The 21,807-nt window shown below is 44.1% G+C and overlaps 1 protein-coding gene across 3 annotated transcripts in view; it reads right to left on the reverse strand.

Moving 5' to 3' along the window:
* Positions 1–21,807, reverse strand: part of LOC129708647 (synaptotagmin-B) — a 525,824-nt gene that overhangs the window by 165,292 nt on the left and 338,725 nt on the right. Inside the window, exon 1 of one of the 3 annotated variants that reach the window (XM_055654534.1) lies at positions 515–700. The exons of the other annotated variants lie outside the window; for them this stretch is intronic. The gene's annotated coding sequence lies outside the window, so the exon portion shown is untranslated. Of the gene's footprint in view, positions 1–514; positions 701–21,807 lie in introns of those variants that run through there. 3 annotated transcript variants of the gene reach the window in all.

A 21,807-nucleotide genomic window follows, 5' to 3' on the forward strand; every position in this document is an offset into this window, starting at 1 on the left:
ATTATACAACGGAGCACTGTGATACAGGACTGAAGTACATGTGCATTCCGAGCCCACTGCAGTATTCATCTTTTCAAGTTTCTTCCCTCGTTTTCTGAATCATAAATCACTTACATATCCTGCATTCTCCATCCATGACCACATGCTATTTCTTGTCTCGGAACCTATGAGATTCTGTGTGCTATTGGAAATGCTAAATAAACCTGGACTGGGAGAAAAATTGTAGACTCATCCCTATCACGGTAGTAAAACAGACTATGACAGTCAGGTTAATCGAATAGTCGGGATGGCACCGAGCACATAAATGCAAGTATTTTTTTCAATCTATCTGTAGATCCATTGGACAACAAAACGAACATACATCGATCAGAACATAAACATTAACCAACAATGGACTGCAACATTTTCCAGCTGTTAAAAATGAAAAGGATATGCCTTATTCTGACATTGAATAAAGTTGGTTGCTGAGTGAAATTAAAAGGCAATTTTTAGCAAGCAGATAAAATATCCTTACCGCTTATGAGATTACTGGCAGCTTCCTTCAGAAGTTGGATAATCAATTAATTTGCTGTCGGTTGCTTCCTGCAGACCTCTTGCGTGTGTGTGTGCAATTCGGTTGCCTATCAAGCACTACCCGCAATAGTACACATGCGGCTCTCTCTCCTGCTGCTTGCGATGCTGCTCACACAGCCCTGCATGCAGAGATGACAGGCGTGGACGCGCATTCAAGGGCATTCCCCAGGAATCAATATGCAAATCCTTCCCCCGAGATTGGCTCTGCTACACTAGACCTGTGTACGAACTTCAGGCAAAAAACCAAACATGATTTCCGAGCATCGATGCAAAAAGGAGCTAACTCCAGTTCCGAAATACTGCAAAGTTTTAATAAGGTGCCTTACGCGAAACGACCAGAAGAATCACATCAGTGTCATTTAAAAATATAACAACCTTCATGACTAAAAACATGCCTCCTTTTTTAATTGAATACAAATCATGAAAATATCACTAAATGAAGTTGAAACATCCATTTGGAATGTGCATCAATACCTTCATTTCCGTTTATTAATGCCTTCATTTAAAACGCCCACGTTCTCAAGATTTGTGTTTGAGAGTTGCAGGTTAATTAAAAGGTACCTTCATTCCTCTTCTTTGTCCTACAGGGCATCTTACATATACTCAGACAATCTACCCAGGAAAAACTTACAGGCTGATTTTTGATGACTCACTGAGTCAAGGTAGCGAGTGCTGCAATACTGAGGCACAGCGATGAGGTACCAGGTTCAATCTGTGATCAACCTCAGTTTGACATTCTTAGCTGTAGCACCAACGTGCAGAGTCATATAAAGGCCCACACTCACTCAATATCTATAGGACATAAACATTCACTAACGATGAATTGCCGCATTTTCCAGCTATTAAAATGAAAAGGATGTGCCTTACTCTGACGTTGAATAATGTTGTTTGCTGAGGGAAATAAATGATAAGGCAATTTTTAGCAGAACAAGACCTTGGCCCTGAAGACCAGAGTGGGAGCCACTGGCGACGACAGTCACGAGGCTTGGGCCGGCAGGAGAGGGATCGAGGTATGAAAAACATAGAAACATAGACAATAGGTGCAGGAGTAGGCCATTCGGCCCTTCGAGCCAGCACCGCCTTTCAATATGATCATCGCTGATCATCCAGAATCAGTACCCCGTTCCTTTCTCCCCATACCCCTTGATTCCGTTAGCCCCAAGGTCCACATCCAACACCTTCAAGGTCGTTCAACACCTTCAGTTATTGCCTCCAGCACCTTCAAGGTGGGCTGCAGCAGGTGCCTCCTGGTCACAAAGTCGGTAGGGCTTGGAGAGGGCCGCTGGTTCGTGGGCCGAGCTGGTCCAGGGCGACGGAGGAGGCCCTGCAGCAGACTGGATCTTGCCTGGATTGGGAGCCGCTCCAGTACATCGAGAATGTGGATGGACTTTGGACTTTTTGTAAATGCCACCACAATAAGGCGACTCATGCATGTGTGACCGATGCAAAATGAATTTGACTGTGCAATGCACACGTGACAATAATGCACCGTTGAACCATTATGCTCACAATTAGAATACTAAAAGCTGCCTATTGTATCCAATTATCTAAATGATCTAAATCTTGAGTGGGTGCAATTTTTGTATCTCGGGGTTTTCTAAGCCAACATTCTGCTTACAGATAGATGGCTGACCCTCCCAGATAACTATGAGAAATATATTTTACCAGCCGTTAAAAGTTGAGGTGAAATCAATCTCCAATTACATGGAAACAAATGAAAATAACAGCAGTAGGAGGCCATTCAGCCCTACAACTCATCTGTCATGCTGTTCCTTCATCAGAATAACATACTCCCATTATCTCCCCAAATCTCTTGATGCTTTGTGTCTTTCTCTGTATTACATGTATTCTGCAACTTGCCCTCGAGAGTAATAAATTCCACAAGTTCATCAGCTTCTGAGTGAGGATATTTCTCCTCATCTTGGTCCTAAATGTTTTACCCAGTATCTTGAGTCTATAACTCATTATTCTAGTCCCTCCAGCTAGAGAACTTACCCTCTCTGCATCCAGTAAGTTCAGCCCTGTCCGAATTTGGTATATTTCAGTTAAATCTCTCACTTTTCTACACGCTACTGCCTGGAGGCCAAATTGATCCATATTCCTACTTCTAAGCCGGTTATTCCATCTCCAGAATCACTTTGGTTAACTTTCACGGAACCCCTCCATAGCCTGGAAATACTTTCTTTGGTAAGGAGACCAAAAGAGCACGCAATACTCCAAGAAAGATACAAAGTTCTGGAGTGACTCAACAGGTCAAGCCATCTCTGGAGAACATGGAGAGGCGGCGTTTTGGGTCATCATATCCTTCCCTCCTTCCCTCCCTCTTCCCTGTGCCCTGCCTAGACTCTCACCAATTTCTCCCCCTTTCCCTTCCTCCCCTCCCCTTCCCTTGGCTTCACAATTCTTCTCTTTATCTTAAACCCTTAGTCTTTTCATCTCTAGCCTTTGTCCAATTGTTTGCCTTTCAAAATCCCCCCCCCCCCCTCCCACCCCCCTCACCTGTACCCACCTATCATTCGCCAAGAAAGGAATTTTAGGGAATGTCTAATAAAGTCCAATAATTTTAGGGAATGTCTAATAAATAAAAATGTGAAGAAATATTACAAATGAGAATTTAATAAACATCAACAGGCCCAGATAATATTTTCACCCTCAGAGTTATATGTGCAACGACAAAAAACAAATTCAAACTTTAGTTCTGATGCCAAGTTCCTGCTGAAATCTTCAAAGGTCTAACACTGGTGCATTAGAAATGCTGGAAGGACTATTTGATCTGTCCGCTAATCTCACAATCTTAGCACACATAACGTACATATTTCAATAATACTCATTTACATAGATTTTCATTTAGATCAATATCTACATAAAAAATTGAACATTACTGAAGACCAAACCACTTTACAAAATGGTTTAGGTAGTTTGCATAAATTATTTTTTATTATTATTCTGTCTCATTCAAGGATAATCAGTTCTTAGATCACTGTTAGTAGCATGGATATTAAATATATATATTTGTAATCAGTAAAAGGAGAATTTAAAAAAAGGGAATATAATGCTGTTTCTCTCAAAAGAAAGATTTATGTAAATGCTACTTTTTGAAATTTTGTTCAAGTATATTACATATATATTTTTTTAAATGCTGTTTTGTCAATAATATTTTGCTGAAAAAATGAAATATGATGCAATTACACTGAAGCATAGGGACTTGCAAATGTACATGGGCTATCCAAAAGAATTGGATATTGCACTATTTTAGATTTCGCTCCTAGATCCTTTGAATGATTGACAAGCTGACACATTGTTGCACCTAGGCATGGTGCAACGCTGTCAAGGTGCAGTGCCCAGAAATGCATTGATGCATCCAGGAAATGCATAGATGCACATGCAGATGGCATGGACCATACTGGCAGAACAAGCCTTCACAATTGTGTAGGAAGGAACTGCAGATGCTGGTTTAAAGCAAAGGTAGACACATAATGCTGGAGTAACTCAGTAGGACAGGCAGCATCTCTGGAAAGGAATGAGTGATGTTTCAGGTCAGTCTGAAGAAAGGTCTCGACCCGAAACGTCACCAATTCCTTCTCTCCAGAGATTCTGTCTGTTCCGATGAGTTATTCCAGCATTTTGTATCTAATCCTTCACTATGAATGTGTGATCTGCTGTGGCAGTATATAAAATTATGAGAGGCATACACAGGGTAGACAGTCAAAAGCTGTGCCACAGGATGTAAATGTTCAGCTCTAGAGGGCATACTATGGGGTGAGAGGAGGAAAGCTTAATGGAGGTGTACGGGGCAATTTTTTTTGCATTGAGAGTGGTGAGGGTTTGGAACACATTGTCAAGGCTGGTGGTGGAGGCACATACAATAGTTGTGTTTGAGGCTTTTAGGAACATGAAAGTGCATGAAATAGAGGGATACAGATCATGTACAGGAAGATCAAATCAGTTTAACTTGGCACTATGTTCAGTGCAGACATTGCGGGCTGATGGGCACATTCCTGTGCTGTACTGTGCTATGTTCTATGTTCCATGACATGAAATTAGTTGCCAATCTCATGTCATGCTAGGAATCATCTGCAGGAAGGAACTCTTTGGAATAAATAATCCCCCCTAGTTCTCATCCCTGGGATTCCTGAGATGCCCTCCATTACATCCAATGTTAAACAAACTCCACCCACCCAAACAGATCCTGAACGTGATCATCATCCCAACTCAAACATGATCCATACCTTTCCAGCACTGTAGACATTCATAACTTCTCACTTGATGTCCAGACCCCAAGTTAGAGATCCTGAGATAGACACAAAGTGATGGAGTAACTTAGCAGGATATGCAGCATCTCTGGAGAGAGGGAATGGGTGAGGGTTTGGGCCAAGATCCTTCATTCCTTCTCTCCAGGAATGCTGCCTGTCCAGCTGAGTTACTCTAGTCTATCTTCGGTTTAAACCAGAATCTGCAGTTCCTTCCCACACATTAGAGATCCTGAGATCCCAACTCTCACTAACTGATGTCCAAATCATCCCTCATCTCCCTAACCCCCCCTCCCCACCCCCATCCTGCACACATCTCCACCAATGCCTGGCCCCATTCTCACCAATGGCCAGCAATCTACCAACTACCAACATGTTAAATGGTCAGATCGACATAGACTACAAGACCTACACCAAACCCAAACCAATTAGGAGCAGACGAGGGCATTTGATCCAATTTGTGATCCCAGCTACAAAGGCAGATGTGTACAGCAATTTGTTCTTCCTCCGCACAATTAAAGCATGGAATAATCTCCATCCAACTATAGTTACCCAAATAGATGCAACTAAATTTAAAGTAGCTCTTTCTTCCCAATAACCCTTTCTGGCTTAAGCCCTCCCTTCACCACCTCCAGTTTAAATTCCATTTGGAATATTTTGGAGGACCAAGAAACCAAAAACCAAGAACTTTATTTTAATTATTCCTGACCAAGAAAGGAAAGGTTTTGGTTTAGTTTTTGTTTTAGAGATACAGCTTGGAAACAGGCCCTTTGGCCCATCAGGTTTGCGCTGGCCAATGATCACCCCTACACTAGTTCTATCTACACACTAGGGACAGTTTACAGAAGTCCGTTAACCTACAAACCTGTACATCTTTGGAATGTGGGAGAAAACCGGAGAACCTGGAGAAAACCCATGTGGTCACTGGGAGAACATACAAACCCCATACAGACAGCACCCATAATCAGGATTGAACTCGGGTCATCGGCGCAGTAAGGTAGCAACTCTACCGCTGCGCCACTTTGCCGCTCTTGAAGGTCTTGAATCATATTAAATGGCAAACCTTTGGATTTGGAGTTGGTGACCCTCGGACTATCTTTGATCGGACTTTACTGGCCTTCCCTTGCACTAAAGGTTATTCCCTTATCATGTATTATACACTGTAAATGGCTCATTTGTAATCGTGCATTGTCTTTCCACTAACTGGATAGCACGTGACAAACGTTTTTCACTGTACCTCAGTACATGTGACAAGAAACTAAAATTAACTGTTTGTGTCCAACAGAATGTCTGTAGAACTGGCCCTCACGCATTGGTGTCCAGCCACTTCACATTCAACGCACTGAAACTCCCAGTAAGCCGTGCGGCAGAAACCCAGCACGTGGCAGCCTGCAGGGAGAGATACACCGAGCCGGCCTCTACTCATCCCCCGCGGCCAAACGCAAGACCCGACGGACAGCCGCCTATAGTGGGGAGGCTGCAGAACCGGCCCTGCGTGCCCCCAAGGACCAGGGACCAGGAAATTGGAGTCGGTGACAACCACGGATGCGGCGGGTGAGGAGCAACACCGGTGGAGAGGGAACCGGGGACTGGCGTACCGCACCTTAAGGTCAGCAGCGAGAGGCGCTCCTTGGGGCACAATGATGTACAGGCGAGGAGAGGGACATCACATCCGAGGAAGACAGTGGCTGGAGGCCCGTAGTGGCCTGGGGCTTGCCAGAATTGGATGACACTCATGAGAACTAGAGCGCAGACTGGACTTTGAAAATGGTGCCAAAACATGGCCTCTCTTGCGTGCGGGCTCAGTAGACTATTTCTATACACTTGCTAACTGAGGATGTGCTTGGGTATGGTGATGCTGTGTGCAGGACTGTACGTAAGGAAAATAATTTTGCTGTGCATGGTGGCACGGTGGCACAGTGGTAGAGTTGCTGCCTTACAGCGCTTTAAGCGCCAAAGATCCTGGTACGATTCCGACTATGGGTGCTGTCTGCACGGACTTTGTACGTTTTCCCCATGACCGCGTGGGTTTTCTCTGAGATCTTCAGTGTCCTCCCACCCTCCAAAGACCCACAGGTTTGTGGGTTAATTGGTTTGGTATAATTGTAAAATTGTCCCTCATGTGTGTAGGATGTGTGTTAATATGCAGGGATCGCTGGTGGTCGCAGGGGCCTGTCGCAGTGGGCCAAGGGGCCTGTTTCTGCGCTGTATCTCTGAACTAAACTAAACTAAACTTTGCATATGTGACGATAAATGCACCATTGCGTTTCTATTTTCTGTGCCATTTCTGTAGCATCATGAGGAGAATAGATCGGGTCGATGCACAGAATCTCTTGCTCAGAGTAGGAGAATCGAAAACCAGAGGACATAGTTTCAAGGTGAAGGGGAAAAGATTTAATAGGAATCTGAGGAGGTAGTTGAGGCTGGGACTATCCCAACGTTTAAGAAACAGTTAGATAGGTACATGGATAGGACAAGTTTGGAGGGATATGGACCAAGCACAGGCAGGTGGGACTAGTGGAGCTGGGACATTGTTGGCCGGTGTGAGCAAGTTGGGCCGAAGGGCCTGTTTCCACACTGTATCACTCTATGGCTCTATGACATCCTGAGATGAAGAATTGCTAGGCCAAGGAGTCTGTGTGAATGACACCAACACTAAAAATCTACCGCTGTACTCTATTTGTTACAACTTGATATAAAAAGGAAAACAGTTATTGATGCCAAAACGTCCCTCGTCTCCCCCATCCCACACCCATCTACCAACACCCTGGCTGGCCCCAGTCTCTCCAACAACTGGCAATCGACCAGCTTTCTTTTAATCACTCCACACTGGGAAAGTAGATGATCAATACCGCACTCTCCACAATTTCAGTTCACCCCAAAATACATCCTTATCTGTGGGGTTACAGGTGAAATATCATCAGTACCCTCAAGGAAAACTCGACAGCAAATGTACACCAATAAATATCATTCAGCTAATGGTCAGATAGTGCTGGTAATGAGGGGCGGGGAGTGAAATTGTCAGAGGCACAGTAAGATTCATGTTGATTCCTAGCTAGTTTACACCCCATATTCTTTCCTGTCGACTGAATGCAAAAGGAAATTGTGCTTAATGTAAAAGCAGTTAATAATTCACTGCGAGCCACGTTGGTGCAGTGGTGACGACCTATTTCATTGCATTCTGTTAAACGTATTTATTTTATTTTATTTGCAGCAGGAGAAGGATGCAAGACAGGGCTTCTGTTAACGTGGCTACCTTGCCAGACTCTTGTCACGGTCTCTGAGCTGCATTCAAGGCCACTGGGGAACAGAATACCTTTGGAAACTCATTAAAAGAAACATTTTTATAGAACTCAATAGCAAAATATTTGTATCTGTAAAATAATGAGATTCCAGGTGCTAAAATTACAACTGAACTCCCTAAAATAATTAAATTTAATCCACTAGCTAGGATAAAATCAGCAAATAAAAAAAGAATGAAAATGAAAGAAAGAATGTTAATTGTATTAATTATATAAGTTATAAAAAAAGATTACATGGTTTCTTCATGGATGCATAAATAAAATTGGTTATTTAATGCATATTTCAAGCACAGAGCAGCTACCCGTACACCAGAGCCATCATAAGTGAATGCAAATTATATTTGGGTTTAAAAATAATTTAAATCTTGGTCACAATTTGGTCAGCGTGCAGCAGCAAATGTTTTGTTTTAGTCCTAGATATTCATAGTCATAGAGTCATACAGCACGGAAACAAGCCCTTCAGCCCAACTTGTCCATGCTGTCCAAGGTACCATCTACACTAGTCCCACCCGTCAGCATTTGGTCTATATCCCTCTAAACCTTTCCCATCCATGTGCCTGTCCAATTGTTTTTTTAAATGTTGTTATAGTATCTGGCTCAACTGCCTCCTCTGGCAGCTCGTTCCATATACCCATCACCCTTTGTTTGAAAAAGTGGCCCCTCAGGTTACTACTAAATCTTGTCAGCCTGTCACCTTAAACCATGTCCCCTGGTTCTTGATTATTCCCCTACTCTGGGTAAAAGTCTCCACACAAGTCCCTATCTATTCCAATCATGATCTTATAAACCTCTATTACATTTGAAAATTGAATATTACCTGCGACCCAAGGGCTTTGAGAGAAAGAGACTGTTTGCAAGTGGAGGGAATGCAGTGTATGCTTTAGATATTGCAGAACACAAGAGGATTGTCTTCTGCTGGAAGGTAGTGGTGGTGGGATTCTCTGTTTATCAGTTATTTGTGTGCGGTGGGTAAAAGAGTGGAGTGTTCACAGTGTGTGCAGCAGTTATTGTGTGCTAGATGGCGGGTGAATTAAATGGCTCATGTGAAGTGGTCAGTGCTGTTTCAAGGAGGTGGTCTGGGATAGTACTGTCCGGGAGGAGTGGCTCAGTTGATCCATGGGGCTAGCGTCACGTGACTGTCTGTCTGTTGGGTCAGATGATATATAAATGGGGATAGGTGAAGGATATACAACAATTAACTGCAGATGCTCATTTCCCTAAGGATCTTTGACACAGAACACACAGGATCCTGGAGTTACATTACTATTAAAACTCAAAGTACTTGTGCTATGACACCAAGATAAGTGCTCAACCAAGAAAACAAAACCAAATGCTAAAGTAGTATCTAAATTACTTATACACATTTATGCTATAGGACAATAACTAACTCCATATTCAGTAATAAGCTATCTTTTTGTTAACAAACATTAACCAAGAAACCCAATACCAATGCCACATAATAATCTAAGATGCCTTTACACAGTTCATCTGTGGGACAATAAAAACGAGGTGTGTCGATGACAATAACTCCAGTCTGAAGAAGGATCCCGACCCAAAACATTACCTATCCCTGCACTCCAGGGATGCTGCCTAGCCTGTTAAGTTACGTCAACATTTTTTGACTTTCTAAGGGGAAGGATGTTCATTTGGAAGTGGCTACAAGCCGTTATCTTAGAGTTATGAGGTTGGAGGCCTGAAGAAATGCTGGTAGGAAAATAACACAAGGGGAATCTGCCCGAGTTCGGTTCCTGGCATGATGCTTGTCACTAAGCACTAAGGTCCTGTTCACTATGCACACTCCAAACCTACCCCCGCCCTCCCAACTGGCCCTTTAAATTGCATGCTGCAGAACCTGCAACGCAATAAATACCTAAGGTAGATACAAAAAGCTGGAGCAACTCAGCGGATCAAGCAGCATCTCTGGGTGAAAAGGAATGGGTGACGTTTCGGGTCTCTTCTTCAGACTGAGATTCAGGAGAAAGGGAAATGAGAGATACAGCCGGTGATGTAGAGGGATATAGAACAAATGAATGAAAGATATGCAAAAAAATAACGATTATAAAAGAAGGAGCTGTGGGCTAGGTGGGAATGAGTACAGACAATGAGACTGCTTGGCTGCTTGGCTTCTGAGGGACCAACAACTGAATGTGTTTGGATCAACAGGACCTAATAATCCCAGCAATGCTTTAATTGAACTCTGCAGTATGGATAACATCATGATGTGCTTGTCCAATGTGAAAAACAATTCGCTTGTAGGCAGGATTCACAACAGGAAGTGTACGGTTATTTTTCCAGGGTATCAAGGTGTAACTTGGAAAATGCATAATCACTTTGTACATTAGAAACGTTGATTTTCAATAATTTGTCACTGAAAAAAACCAAGTATATCTGTAAATTTAGTTTAGTTTAGTTTAATTTAGAGATACAGTGCAGAAACAGGCCCTTCAGCCCATCGGGGCCAAGCCGACCAGCAATCACCCACAAACACTAGTTTTATCCTACAAACCAAGGGACAATTTACCAAGGCAATTAACCTACAAACCTGTACATCTTTGGAGTGAGGGAGGAAGTTAGAGCACCCGGTGAAAACCCATGCAGTCACAGGTAGAATATGCAAACTCCGTACAGATAGCAACCGCAGTCAGGATCGAACCCGGGTCTCTGGTGTTGTAAGGCAGCAACTCAACCGTGGTCCACTGTGTTGTAAATATTTACTTACAATGAACTAACAAATCTTCCTCCACATTGCTTGAAGTAAGTCAGACAACATGGGGGCAATACTGATGACTTCACTAATCCACGTATCCATGGAACAAGGCCAGACCAAACTGATATGAGCAACTTCCTGCTGTTTGCCTGATGTCTACTCATTTACTGCAATTTTGGAACATCTGCAAAACCAAGGAGCGTGCGTCTTGCTGAAAGCAGGCAAGGGTCTCATTACCCTCAGCAAAGTTTTACGTAACACTATACAAAGGATTGGGATGCAATTTTGACTTGAAATTGCTTCGTGCCTGTTTGGTACCAGAATCATCCACACAGACACAGAATATTTTAGGGCAGCAAGGAGGCGCAGCAGTAGAGTTTGAAGAAGGGTTTCGGCCCGAAACGTTGCCTATTTCCTTCGCTCCATAGATGCTGCTGCACCCGCTGAGTTTCTCCAGCATTTTTGTGTAGCGGTAGAGTTGCTGCCTTACTAGGTTCAATCCTGACTACGAGTGCTATCTGTATGGAGTTTGTACATTCTCCTTGTGACCATGTGGGTTTTCTCTGGGTGCTCTGATTTCTTCCCACATTCTAAAGACACACAGGTGTGCATGTTAATCGTCTTTTGTAAAAATTTATGTTGTCCCTCGTGTGTAGGATAGTGTTGGGGTGTGGGGTGATCGCTGGTTGGCACGGACCCGGTGTATCGAAGGGCTTGTTTCCGTTCTGCGTCTCTGAAGTCTAAAAGTCGAAAGCCTGAAGGTATCAGACAAACCAGCCTCAACTGAAAAGCTTTGCTCAGAAAAGGCCAGCTCTTTTAGGGGTGGTGTGTGGAGAAGGGTAGATTGTGCATGTTACTCCTGTGAATCCCAGTCTCTCCTGACGGGATCTTTACCACTCATGTATGTACAGATGTATCTATTTCTCACCCAGTCATCTGAGCAACACAGTGGCACAGCTGGTACCTCACATGATCTGCTGCCTAGCCCCTAAAGAACTATCTAACTCTCTTTTAAATTAATCCAGTGAATTGGCCTCTACTGCCTTCTGTGGCTGAGAATTCCACAAATTCACAACTCTCTGGGTGAATATTTTTTTCTCATCTCAGTTTTAAATGGCCTCCCCTTTATTCTTAGATTGTGGCCCCTGGTTCTGGACTCCCCCAACATTGGGAACATTTTTCCTGCATATAGCTTGTCCAGTCCTTTTATAATTCGTACATGTTTCTACAAGATACCCTCTCATCCTTCTTAATTCCAGTGAATACAAGTCCAGTCTTTCCAATCTTTCCTCATATGACAGTCCCGCTATCCCGTGGATTAACCTCGTGAACCTATGCTGCACTGCCTCAATAGCAAGGATGTCCTTGCTATTGAGCACATTCAATAGTTTGCACATTCCCCCTGTGACTGTGTGGGTTTCCTCTGGGTGCTCCATTTCCCTCCCACATTGCAAAGACATTCAGGTTCATAGTTTGATTGGCCTTTATAAATTGTGCCAAGTATGTAGGGAGCGGATGTGAAAGTGGGAGAACATCAAACTAGTATGAAACAGGTTGGCGTGGATTTGGTGGGCTAAAGAGCATTTTGCTGCACTTTTAATCAATTCAATCAGATTATTACTGCACAGGATGAGCCTCCAGTTCCATACATGGAGCCTAATGATTCACAATGGTTTCAGTTCTTTGACTGGTGGTGCTTTGATTACTTCCTCCACCACCCATCCAAGGGACAACAAAGATAATAATGTCTCATGGATTTAATGAATGCATGGTCTAAATAACATATATGTGCAATGGGAGCTAATGGATCAGATCTACAAATCGCAAAACTAGCTGCAGAGTTTAATGGTGGTACAAGACACGGAATCATTTGGTTCATTTCTGGAGAATTATCATCGTAAAGAAAAAATATAATGATAAATATATCCAGAACTTTGGTGAAACCATGGGAAAAAATGGCACCCAACTGTTCCACAATGGAACACTTTGGGAAGGAAAGAATAAAGGTCAGGGAAGTTGTGCATCGGTTACACTCTGCACTCAAGTCCAAGGCCAACCACAAAATCACACTGAAGATAGACAAAAAAAGCCAGAGTAACTCAGCGGGTCAGACAGCATCTCTGGAGTAAAGGAATAGGTGGCATTTTGGGTTGATACCCTTCTTCAGACTCCTCAAAATCATACTGGCGTGAATCCTAAGATAAAATAGTCAATTACCGGCATCGCAAATATCTCAAGGCTCATGAATTTCTAGATGATCAGAACATTTGTCTAAAGCTGACAGCTGCTTGCAAATATGCAATACTTCTTCAAGTGTCAAACGACACCAGAAAGAAATGATCTAGTTATCTTATTATTCATTGTAAATTTTATATTTATGGGTGTTAGAAACTGAAGCCTGATGTTACATAATAAATTATTGACTAGAGATACAAGTTAGTGTGTTGGAGTAGTAGCAAAAATATTGTGAAACTTATTCCATCAAAATAATGTAACTAGTATTTTTTTTTTCATTAAGAAAGAAACCGAAAACACTTGGATTTATGACACACAATGGGACTGCCAATTATTCTTCCTGCCAATATTTTCCATTACTGTAAGTAGAAAATATAAAATCAGTGGAACCTCAAATCTAAGTAGTGTACTTTAATTAAATTAGTTTCTTGGAATGACAATGACTTAGCCTACAGATTATAAATTCTGAGTGTAATTGGAACAATTTATTGTTTTTGAATGCAAAATATCATTAGTTTCTGGTGAAGGCAAGATAGAATGGGTTTCTAGGTTAACCTGTGCTGAAAGATTCCGACAGTAAACACACTTATTCTGCTCTTGAGAATAAAGTTCTGTCCTTGTAAAATCACAATCTGGATGGAGAAGGCACATACAGTATCCAAAGCTTAGTTTGGTTTAGTTTAGTTTAAAGATACAGCGTGGAAACAGGTCCTACGGTCCACCGAATCCGCACCGACCAGCGATCCCTGCACATCAACACTACCCTACACACACTAGGGACAGTTTATTTACCTTTATTACCAAGCCAATTAACCTACAAACCTGTACGTCTTTGGAGTGTGGGAGGAAACCAAAGTACTCGGAAGAAACTCACGCAGGTCACGGGGTGAACGGCCAAACTCTGTACAGACAGCACCCGTAGTCGGGATCGAACCCAGGTCTCTGGCGCTGTAAGGCAGTACTGCTATGCCACTGTGTTGTCAAATTATGCAGCAAATACAGAATGTTTCAACCAAAAATTGAGCTATCTACTGATAAAATGATAAATGCATAGTGCACAATACACAGCAGGATGAGATAATGTCACCAGTAGGAGGAAATAATATTTCAAGATCATTTATCTAGGACACAAACATGTCAAAATAATGAATTCCAGTTTAGTTTGCTTTCTCAACGTACTTTACACTGAATCATTGCAGACGTGGTTCTACCTTGATCAGTGGAAACAGGAGATTTTTTAATCATTCACTTATTAATGAACATTAATTTTGGATGACAAAGCAGATTTATTGGCGAAAATCACCAAGCACAGTGCCTTAGGTAGACACAAAGTGCTGGAATAACACAGCGGGTCAGGCAGCATCCCTGGAGAAAATGAATAGGTAACATTTCAGGTTGGGTCCCTTCTCCCAGACTGAAGAAAGGTCCCAACGTCACCTATCCACTTTCTCCAGACCTGCTGCCTGACCCACTGAGTTATTCTAGCACTTTGTGCCTGCCTTTGGTATAAACCTGCATCTGCAGTTCCTATTTATTATATTAAGCACAGTGTATTTCTCAATTCATCAGTGTAATTGATCAAACAAATTGATCGTTTTATTTAATTACGCCATTTCACCATTTTTATCCAAATTTTAAAAATTACTTTGACCCTGGTGCTCTAAGTAAGAGAGCACCTACTGGTCCATTTTAGGAATAGGAAGCATCAGATGCATACGCCAGAATCCTGTACATTGACTTCAGCTCAGCGTTTAACACCATCATCCCACAGAGACTTGTGGAGAAACTAACCCTGCTGGGCCTCAACACCACCCTGTGTCACTGGATCTTGGACTTTCTGACAGAGAGGCCGCAGTCAGTCCGTGTTTGCAAGAACACTTCAGGCTCGATCACGCTGAGCACCGGCTCCCCTCAAGGCTGTGTGCTCAGCCCGCTGTTGTTCACATTGCTCACACATGACTGTGCTGCCAGATTCAGGGACAATAAGATCATAAAATTCGCGGATGACACAACAGTGGTGGGACTCATCAGCGGAGATGACGAATCAATGTACAGGGAGGAAGTAAAACAACTAGTGGACTGGTGCGGCAAAAATAATCTAGAATTAAATGTCGACAAAACGAAGGAGATGGTTGTCGACTTCAGGAGGGCGCAGCCAAAGCATACACCCCTCAACATCAGTGGCACCACAGTGGAGAGAGTGGAGAGCATAAAGTTCCTCGGTGTGCAAATTACAGACAGCCTCACCTGGTCCAGGAACACCACTGGGACCGTCAAACGGGCCCATCAGCGACTGCACTTCCTGAGGAAACTAAAACAGGCCTCACTCCCCACCAACATCCTCAGGACTTTCTACAGGGGTACGGTGGAGTCTGTACTCACGTACTGCATAAATACGTGGTACTCCACCTGCAACTGCTCGGACAGGAAGGCTCTGCAGAGGGTAGTGAGGGGAGCAGAGAGGATCATTGGCGTCTCCCTACCCTCGGTACAAGAACTGTTCCAGAGCCGCTGTCTGAAAAAAGCTCAGAGAATTGCTAAGGACAAACTGCACCCCCTCCACACACACCTGGATCTCCTGCCATCAGGCAAGAGATATCGAAGCATCAAAGCCCGGACTACAAGACTGCTAAACAGCTTCCTGCCACAGGCTGTGAGGCTGCTAAACAGTCATTCTGTACTCACAGTCACTTGATTCTGCGGCTGGCACGGACACTTTAATAACTGGCACTGGCCACTCAAATCAGCTGCCCCGGACATTTTTATGATTGGTTTATTGTATTTTAACGTTGTGTTTTACCTGCTTTTAACTATTTATACTGTTCCATCAGGGACTGGATTGTTTTTTAGTGTTATTATGTGTGAAGTTTTAAATTCCATGTGCGATGCTCTGCTATTCCCTGGGAAATGTCTTTTCATTTTGCACTGTACAACTGTTGCTTGCAAGATGACAATAAAGGTTGATTGATTGATTGATATAAGCACAGGACACTATAATAAGAGAACATATTTCACTCCAGGGCAATAGCAGTGAACTTATGATTCACTCATTGGTAACACTTGGTCACAGAGGGTTCGAAAAGACCGATTTTAAAAGAATTTAACTCCCTCTGAGTTAAACAGCCAGATTTCTTCCCGAAAAAGACACAAAATAACTCAATGGGTCAGGTAGCATACAGCATTTTGTGTCCTTCTTTGATAGATGCTGCCTGACCTGCTGAGTTACTCCAGCATATTGTATCTTTCTTTGGCAAACCAGTATCTGCAGTTCCTTCCTACACATTTTGTCTACTCCACTGCAACATCTCCTCAGGGTATGCCTACTTTGAAGAGGTTCTCCTCCTCTCTCCGACAGGAGTTCTGCAACACCCTCTCTCGCTGCTCTCACTGTGGTTCCTTCTGCCCTTTGGCTCTGCGACCACATTTTAACCCGTACTCACAACCACAGCCACGTGCGTTTTCCCGGTGCTTGCCTGCGCCTCCATCTTCTGCCTCCGTTCTTCCAACTTTCTGGTTCCAGACCTCCCAGTTCGGACTCAACCCGGATTACAGGTACCATTAGTCAGCCCACTGCTTTTGACCACAGCTCTCCTGCTGTGCCCAGCGATCCACACTGGTTGCCAAGCACCAGCACCAGCAGGCCCTTGCTGTGACTCACCCGCAGCTCCAGAGTCTGGAGAAGGGTCTCAACCCGAACGTCACCTATTCCTTTCCTCCAGAGATGTTGCCTGACCTGCTGAGTTACTCCAGTATTTTTTGTCTATCTTCGGTGTAAACCAGCATCTGCAATTCCTACACATCAGCAGTTCCTTGATATTACATTAATATTTCTTTCATCACATATTCTTTCTCTGTATTGTATTTCAAGTCAATACTTCCAGAGGATTTAATGAATGCTGCACTCTAAAGTGGCATGCTTGGCTGAAGGTCTTTTTACAATTATGTCAGCCTTTTCATTGCAATTACATTGCCATAACTCAAACGTAGCTTATGCCCCATCCTTCCACAGAATCTATTGTTGCCAATGATCAGTGGCTGTGATTTGGATGAGAGGTGATTAGCAGGGGAAGGAATGAATGGCTGAGATTTGGCTCATCCAGAGCAAAACTGGATTTCTTATTTATTTTTTTAAACTATTTTTTGCTTTAAGATAATTTAATTGAAACGTATATGATTTAATTTTTAAGCGACAGGAATAGATAAGATTTAAAGGGTGTTCCATTTTTTTTACTGTTCCTCTCAGTTTTTCAATATTAAATTACATAATTTTACCAATAATATTTGTTCTTGTTAGTCTGTTTTTGAATGGATTCTTGACACTTTATTAATTAGTTGACCAATTATGCAAGTCAATCATGTGTGGACTATGAAAAGTTAGCACAGTGATTGTGTAATTGCTTTTCTCTGTTGCATGTAGTTTTAGAATCAGCATTATCCACCAGATATCTGTGGAATATACTTAAATAATCTGAAAACATAAGAAAAGTTGAGCAATGCAGTCGCACTAAAATATACATTCAATTTAGGGGCTGCTTGGTGGCAGTAGCAATAGAGACCCAGGTTCGATACTGACTATGGGTGCTGTCTATACGGAGTTGGCACGTTCTCCCCATGACCTGTGTGGGTTTTCTCTGGGAGCTCCGGTTTCCTCCCACACTGCTGACGTACAGGTTTGTAGGCTAATTGGCTTTGGTAAAATTGTAAATGATCCCTAGTGTGTGTAGAACATTGTTGATGTGTGGGGATCACTGGTCAGCATGGACTCGGTGGGCGGAAGGGCCTGTTTCCACGCTGTATCTCTAAACTAGGCTAAACTAATTTATGGATTCATAGTACTTTGATTAGCAACATCAAAAACATAAAGAGAAAGAGTAGCTTATTAGAGAATGCCTAATCAAAATCTAATTAAAACTGTCTTCAAATACAAGTATTAATCATTGGAATTTTTTTAACGGAATATTCCCCTGCATTTTCAAACAAAAGCTTTTTCACTTCACCTGCTTCAATCAATATTGGTGAAATAAATGCCTTGGTAAATTGATTGCTGCATTTCCTACACTAAAACAGCAACTATACATCAAATGTGCTTCATTAGATGCAATGATGATGTTTTCAACAGTGAGAACATCAAGAACCAAGAAGCACAGTTGAAGACTGAGATAATGAGGAAATTATTCTTCCGAAGGATGACGAGTCATAGAGTGATACAGTGTGGAAACAGGCCCTTCGGCCCAACTTTCCCACACCGGCCAACATGTCCCAGCTACACTAGTCCCACCTGCCTGCTTTGGTCCATACCCCTCCAAACTTGTCCTATCCATGTATCTGTCTAACTGTTTCTTAAACGTTGGGATAGTCCCAACCTCAACTATCTCCCCTGGCAGCTTGTTCCATACACCCACCACCCTTTTTGTGAAATGAAATCCTATTCAATCTTTTCCCCTTCAACTTGAACCTATGTCCTCCGGGCCTCGATTCCCCTACTCTGGGCAAGAGATTCTGTGCATCTACCTGATTTATTCCTCTCATGATTTTGTACACCTCTATAAGATCACCTATAAGATCCTCCTGCGCTCCAAGGAATAGAGACCCAGCCTACTCAACCTTCCCTATAACTCAGACCCTCTAGTCCTGGCAACATCCTCATAAATCTTCTCTGAACCCTTATCTTTCCTATAACTTGGTTCCCAGAACTGAACACAATGTGGTCTCACCAACGACTTATGCAACTGCAACATGACCTCCCAACTTCTATACTTTAGAATTTATGACACGGTGGCACAGCTGGTAGAGCTGCTGCCTCACAACGCTAGAGCCCTGGGTTCGTTCCCAACCTTCGGCACTGACTAGGTACATTCTGCCTGAGACTGCATAGGTTTTCTCCGGGTGAACCGGTTTCCTCCCACATCCTAAATATTCGTGGGATTGAAGGTTAATTGGCCTCTGTAAATTGCCGTTAGAGGGTAGGGAGTGGATGCAAATGTGGAATGATAGAGACTAGTGTGTATGGGTGAACAATGGTTGACATGGACTCAGTGCGCCAAAGGGTCTTCGATGCTATATCTTACGGAGACCGTTCCCTGCGTAACTCCCTGGTCAATTCGTCCCTTCCCACCCAAACCACCCCCTCCCTGGGTACTTTCCCTTGCAACCGCAGGAAATGCTACACTTGTCGCTTTATCTCCCCCCTCAACTCCATCCAAGGACCCAAGCAGTCTTTCCAGGTGAGGCAGAGGTTCACCTGCACCTCCTCCAACCTCATCTACAACATCCGCTGTTCCAGGTGTCAACGTCTCTACATCAGCGAGACCAAGCGCAAGCTTGGCGATCGCTTCGCACAACACCTTCGCCCAGTTCGCACTAACCAACCTGATCTCCCGGTGGCTCAGCATTTCAACACCCCCTCCCATTCCGAATCTGACCTGGGCCTCCTCCATTGCCAGAGTGAGGCCCAGCGCAATTTGGAGGAACATCACCTCATATTTCGCTTGGATAGTTTACACCCCAGTGATATGAACATTGACTTCTCCAATTTCAGGTAGTCCCTGCTTTCTCCCCCCTTCCCCTCCCCCTTCCCAGCTCTCCCACAAGCCCACTGTCTCCGCCTCTTCCTTTATTTTTCCCACCGCCCGACATCAGTCTGAAGAAGGGTCTCGATCCGAAACGTCACCTATTACTTCTCTCCATAGATGCTGCCTAACCCACTGAATTTCTCCAGCATTTTTGTCTATCTTATGCTATATCTTACAATCAGTTCAATATCAGAATGGAACCTATGTGTGAATATTTTGAAGATCAAGGACAAATTTTAGATTGAGAGGGGAACAAGCATTATGGGTACAAAAAGAAGTGTGGAACTGAGGCCACATTTAAATCAGCTGCAATGTTACAGAATGGTAATGCCCATAAAGGCTCCATCCCCCTCTTTCATTTGTTCATTGGCTCTAAATTGTGTTGGGATGTCCTGAATTTCTTAATAATTTCTTAATCATTTTCCATAAACACAAACCCACAGATTGTTGCTCTCCAGCTCCTTTGATGCTGGGACACATTTTGTGATATAGAACAGGCTTTAATGGTATCAATAAATTTATCATTATATCAATTTTGAATCTTAATTAAATTATCCCATTGAACCAACAAGAGTTCCTGAGGTTTATATTAAAAAATCTGTCTTTACAATTTCTGAGTTTTCGAAAAGCAAAGAACCCGAGTTAAATATCCCTGACTCTCAGTGTGAGGAAGGGTCTCGGCCGAAACGTCACCTATTCCTTTTTTCCAGAGATGTTGCCTGGCCCGCTGAGTTACTCCAGTGCTTAGTGTCTACTAGATTAAGTGGGACCTGTTGGGCCCCAGTCACCATGGGGGGTGTGTGGTTGGGGGGGGGGGGGGGGGGGTGGGTGGGGTGGGGGAGGGGAAGTGTGGGCGGAAGTGGTTTGCGAGGGGGGGAGGAGGAGGGATGTGTAGGGGGGGAGGGGAGTGGGGGGGGGGAGGGGTTGTGTGGGGGGCGGGGTGTGGGGGGAGAGAGAGGATGTGGGAGGGGCAAGGGGTGGTTTGGGGATAGGTGTGTGTGGAGGGGAGGGGTGTATGTGTGGGAGGGAGGGGTGTGGGGGGTATGTGTGGGGGGTATGTGTGGGGGCGGGGTGGGGTGTGTGAGAGAGGGGTGTGTGGGCGGGAGGGGAGGGTTTGTGAGGGGATGGGTGTATGGGAGAGGGGTGTGTAGGCAAGGGGAGGGTTGTGAGGGGTGTGTGGCAGGGAGGGAGGGGGGGGAGTTGTGGGGGGGAGGGGTGTGGTGGTGGAGGGGAGCTGAAAGGGGGAGGGTGTGGGAGCAGGGGGGGCACGGGGGGAGAGAGCTCGGAGAAAAGATGGGGGAGAGTGCAGTATCATGGGGACAGGTGCAGCAGCCATTGAGGATGGGAAGAGGGGAAGGGGTTGGGGGTGCGATAGGAACTCACAACGGGCGCTGGTCGCTGGTCGCTGGTCACTGGTCACTGGTCATTTTCCTCCGCTGGGAGCAGAGTCTCCGCTTTCCGTTCGGCAACATCGGCGCCATCTCCGACTCCATGCTGGCTGGGCTGGGCTGGGCTGGGTTGGGACGGGCCAGGTTGAGCTGTTTCCGGTCCCTCCCTCCGAAAATTGTGTCCGGTTGGAGACCTCTGCCGGCCATCCGGAGCCACCCGCAGCTGCAGTAAAGACGTGATGGCGCAGGAAGGGGCGGAAAACAATCCCGTGGATTGATAGTAGAAGGGACCAATCTGCGCAGCGCTGAATGGCAGGAGAGGCAATCGATCTGCGCACGCGCGGTTTTAAAGATTTTTAACCTCAATAACTCTTATCAGCTTCCACCGATCAAAACAAAATTAGGTGCAATCGCAGCATAGGAGAACGATGAGTAAGCTGGGGAAAAATCATAGCGCTATCGCGTACCTTTTTTGCGCAAATAGAATGACCGCCAAACCGGAAGATAACAAGATCACAGTTTTAGTTATGTATAGATGGAAGATAGGTAGATAGAAGATGTTCAGGTGTAAACCGGCATTTGCAGTTGCTTCTTACACAGTTTAGTATAGTTTAGTTTAGAGATACAGCATGGAAACAGGCCCTTCGGCCCACCGAATCTACGCCGACCAGCAATTACCGCACACAAATGCAATCCCACACACACACTCGGGACAATTTACAAATTTACCAAGCCAATTAGCCAATAAACCTGTACGTCTTTGGAGTGTGGGAGGAAACT

Source organism: Leucoraja erinacea, chromosome 24 (assembly GCF_028641065.1).
Source record: "Leucoraja erinacea ecotype New England chromosome 24, Leri_hhj_1, whole genome shotgun sequence".
Lineage (NCBI taxonomy): Eukaryota > Metazoa > Chordata > Chondrichthyes > Rajiformes > Rajidae > Leucoraja > Leucoraja erinaceus.